This window comes from Phalaenopsis equestris, unplaced genomic scaffold (genome assembly GCF_001263595.1).
Source record: "Phalaenopsis equestris unplaced genomic scaffold, ASM126359v1 Scaffold000055, whole genome shotgun sequence".
In the NCBI taxonomy this organism is placed as follows: Eukaryota; Viridiplantae; Streptophyta; class Magnoliopsida; order Asparagales; family Orchidaceae; genus Phalaenopsis; species Phalaenopsis equestris.
The window spans coordinates 1653233-1657394 of record NW_018164497.1 but is presented as its reverse complement, the minus strand read 5'-3'; the positions used below and the strand labels follow the sequence as shown (position 1 = coordinate 1657394).

Sequence of the window (4162 nt, the reverse complement as noted above, 5' to 3'; positions counted from 1 at the left end):
AGGTGGGAGGTAGGTGAGCGGTAGGGGAACGATAGGTGAACGGTATGTGAATGGTAGGTGAGATGTGGTAGGTGAGCGGTACCACATTACAAAAGTGCCCTTTTACTTTAGTTCATTAATTGAGGGTCAAAATAACAATTCTCCACCTTGACCCTCAATTGAGAAACTTTGAAGTAAAGATTCCCTTCACCTGGCCCCTGAGGGACCCTCAGCCCTTGCTTGAGTCTGCTAAGTCCAAACAGTACATGGACTTAGCAATCACGGTTCTTCCGATAAGAGAGTACAACCCCTTTTTTCTGGCTCCTTCTATGACGACACGAGGGTCTTTGGTTACTCTGATGCAGTCATTCTCTGCCTTGAACGAGCATCCGCTTGACTCCATCGTACCTAAAGAAATCAGATTTCTTTTGAGCTCTGGTACGTACCTGACATTTTTCAGTACTCGTTCAACTCTATCAAATATCTTTATCCTGATTGTTCCACTTCCAACAACCCTGTGAGCTTTATTGTCTCCCAGTAGAACAAACCCATCATTTTCCTGTTGCAGTGTCTCGAACCAGTCTTTGTGAAGACACATGTGGAAAGAACACCCTGAGTCGAGGATCCACTCTTTACTGGATTCAAATTCTGTGATCACCAGGTCCTCAGCAGAATCGTAGTCATCGGAGGCTACGCTTGCTTCTCCTGATTCTTCTGGCTCTTCTTGGTACTTATTCTTCCTGTCTGGGCAATTTCTCTTGAAATGACCGTTCTTGTGACAATGATAGCACTTGAAAGATTCCTTTGATGACTGATTCCCGCCATCCTTGCTTGACCTTGATCTGTACTGACCATTTCTTGAATCTTTCTTGTCCGATCTTCCTCTGATAATAAGACTGTCTCCGCTGACTTCTTTGTCCCTGTCATGCTTCCTCTGAAGTTCTTTTGCTCTAATTAAAGATTAAACCTCCTCTAGAGTAATAGTGCACCCTTCCATAGAGCATCACATCCTTGAAATGCTCATAGCTCTTAGGAATAGACTTTAGCAACAGCAGTGCCTTGTCCTCATAGTCCATCTTGACGTCGATGTTCTCGAGGTCATCGATGATCTTGTTGAACTCATTGATCTGCTCTGAGACGGATTTGTCTTCATGCATTTTGAAGGAGTATAGGCGCTGCTTCAGAAAGAGTCTATTAGCCAGAGACTTTGTCAGGTAGAGTACCTCGAGTTTGGCCCAAAGTGCTTGAGCCGTTGTCTCCCTCGACACCTCCCTCAGAACTTTATCGCCCAGGCTCAGGATTATCAAACTGTGAGCCTTGTCCAGCATGCCGATCCTTCTCGGTCATGTCCTCGTTCATGTCAGCCGGCAATGCCGCCGACCATTGCAAGGCTTCTGCAACACCCTGTTGAACCAATAGAGCTTTAATTTTTACTCTCCATAGACCAAAATCATTATTACCACATATATATTAACAAAATAAAATACATATTAATTGAACTATGTTCTGTTCTGGTTCACAAGCAATTAAAAGGTGAAGTTCGCTTTGTTGAGCACCTAATGAATTCCGAGAGCTGTCGCAGCGTGTGCTAGCTGTCGCGGAAATCCTCCTCCTTCTCGAGATCTGCCCCTTCGCGGATCGAACTACCCACCTTCCTCTGCTCCTTCGCGGACAGTTCCTCCTCCGTCTCGCCGAACCACACAACCTGCGGTGTTAATCTAGTCAATTAAAGCTTCCACTGCTCACCGAATCTGTCGCGATTCAGCTGCCTGCGACGCGATCCGCTTGCTCCTCTGTTCGTGAATGCCGAACTCCTCTTCTTCGTCGCTGGCCGCGAACACCTTTACGCTGACACCTCTAGCTAAGAAGTATGGATCTTCCCACAGACGACGCCAATTGTTGTGAGATATATACTTTCTAGCATAGAGATGAGACGAAAAAGGACACAAGCAAACATAACTTGTTTACGTCGTTCGATCCAACTGGATCTACGTCCACGGAAGGGAATCAATTAAATAGTTCACTAAGGCAAAAGAAATGGAGAATACATAGCTTATACATAGAGATGAGCCCTCATCTTCCTTCTATGGCCTCCCTCTCAAGCGACACCTTGATACAAGGCCTCAAGATGCTCTCCTCCTCTCTAGCTCTCTAGCTATTCTCTCCTCCTTCGTGGTAGCTTAAGATCTCTTCCCTTTCTCTCCTAAGCCTCATACCCTTAAGATCTCGTCCCTTTCTCTCCTAAGCCTCACACCCTTAAGATCTATTCCCTTGCTCTCCTAGGCCTCACACCCTCTCTATTTATAGAAGCAAGAGAGTGGTAGGTGGGAGATAGGTGAGTGGTAGGTGAACGGTAGGTGAGATGTGGTAGGTGAGCGGTGTCACATTACAAAAGTGCCCTTTTACCTTAGTTCATTAATTGGGGGTCAAAATAATAAATACAAATCAAAGGAAGTCAATGCTAACATTAGTTATGGCTTATTAATAGACTCCATTATTGAACTTTCAAAGTAAAAACAGTGCCGTTAATGATTGATAACTTATTCTATGAAGAAATGAAGAAATCTACTTTAACATTTAACTGAAAATCAATGCCTGCCACAATATACCTTCTTCTTTCATGTTCTACAGAATCAACTTATCAAAGAATAACATTCTCTCGCAGTACCTAATGTGCAATGTGCCAAAATCAGACAAAAGATAGCCATCCTCCACCTCTGATTCCCTTCTTTCGCTGGAGCTTGTCTCCTCTTCTTCCAGGTTGGACTCCTCCGGTACGAGGACCATAAAACTGTTATTCCTCATCTCCTTCATCCTTTTCACCTCATTAGAAACAATATCATCATCTTCATCATCATAATCCTCTTTTTCCACACCTCCATCTCTAGCACCCACCTTCTGGCCAGACTCCATACTTTCAATCTCGAACTCATCTACGCCCAGATCAATGCCTTATACTTTCAACTTCTGGTTCAGCCTGAATCGCTTCACTTTGAAGAAATTCATCTATATAACCCCAAGCTTAGTTAAATCTTGCAGATTCTAAACACCAAAGCCCATTAAATATCAGTCATGATACTTTTAATCAAACCCAATAAAAACTACAAGACAATCTTCTTCCTTTTATTTGCTATGGAACTTCAGGGGAAAAAAGGAAAAAATGTCAAAAAAAAAACGGCAATCAAAAAGGATGATGAGTGAAAAACTTAGCAAAGCAACTATAAAGCCGATTAACCAAAGAAAAGAACATCAAACCAAAGAAAACCCTAAATGCAGCACCTCCCGAAGTCATAAACAACATCCAACATAAATGCTCACACATTGAACCGCAAAAAATAGAAAGCAAACTGAAGAAAAATCCATCATCCATCTTGCGTGAACCTTAGAAACCTCAAAAATACCTACTTCCTTATGATAAATGAACAAGCACTTGTTTACACTGATGCCTTCAACTACCAAAGCAAGCTCAGAGAGTCGAAGCACAGAAAATGCGCCCCGGTTTTCTCGGCTAGGGTTAAGTGTACAACTAAGACCACAAGCGTGCGGAGAGAGATATAGAGAGAGGAAGATCAGATCCAGTCGCATTTCCCTCTCCTCAACTCGCTTGTCGGCATTAGATGCGAGGTAAGTTTCGTGAGCGAGAGAGGTAGAGGCGCAAAAGAAGTGAAATAAGCTCCAGACGAACGCGAATCACGGGTATAATCACGGGCAATACAAAATACTACATTTTGATATAATCTATGAAGTCCGAAAAAGAACGGGTAGGCCGCGGAACACACTTATAATCTGCCCTGAACGCCTCCCGCGATCCGTTCGGTGCTGTAGCCTTTCCTCCGCCGACGGAAGCCGCTCCTCCTCCGCACTCCCCATTCGGCCGAGAGCTTGCTCAACCTTGGTAAGAAATCCCTATCCTCGCTCCTCACATTCATCTCTCTTCTTCCCTCCTTTATTCTTTTTCTGAGATTCTCCTCCCCCGAGTTTTAGGTCTGCCCTAGCTCGCGACTCCGTAGCCGCTCCCTGCTTCCGTTCGGCATCCCGCTCTTCTTCGGCATTCTCGGCAGGTATAACCTATTTCGTGCCCTCTTCTTCGCAACTCCACTAGCTTTTTGACAGCCACTTTTTCCTCTTCTTTGCACCTCGACAGAAATTTCTACAGCATTTCTTCCTCTTCTTCTTCTTCTGC

At 44.2% G+C, this 4162-nt stretch overlaps 1 long non-coding RNA gene across 1 annotated transcript in view; it reads left to right on the top strand.

Annotated features, from left to right (window-relative positions):
• Positions 1-3603: 3603 nt before the first annotated feature.
• Positions 3604-4162, top strand: part of LOC110019431 — a 76966-nt gene continuing 76407 nt past the window's right edge. Inside the window, exons 1-2 of the long non-coding RNA XR_002293445.1 lie at positions 3604-3874; positions 3964-4040. This is a non-coding gene — a long non-coding RNA (uncharacterized LOC110019431). The remainder of the gene's footprint in view (positions 3875-3963; positions 4041-4162) is intronic.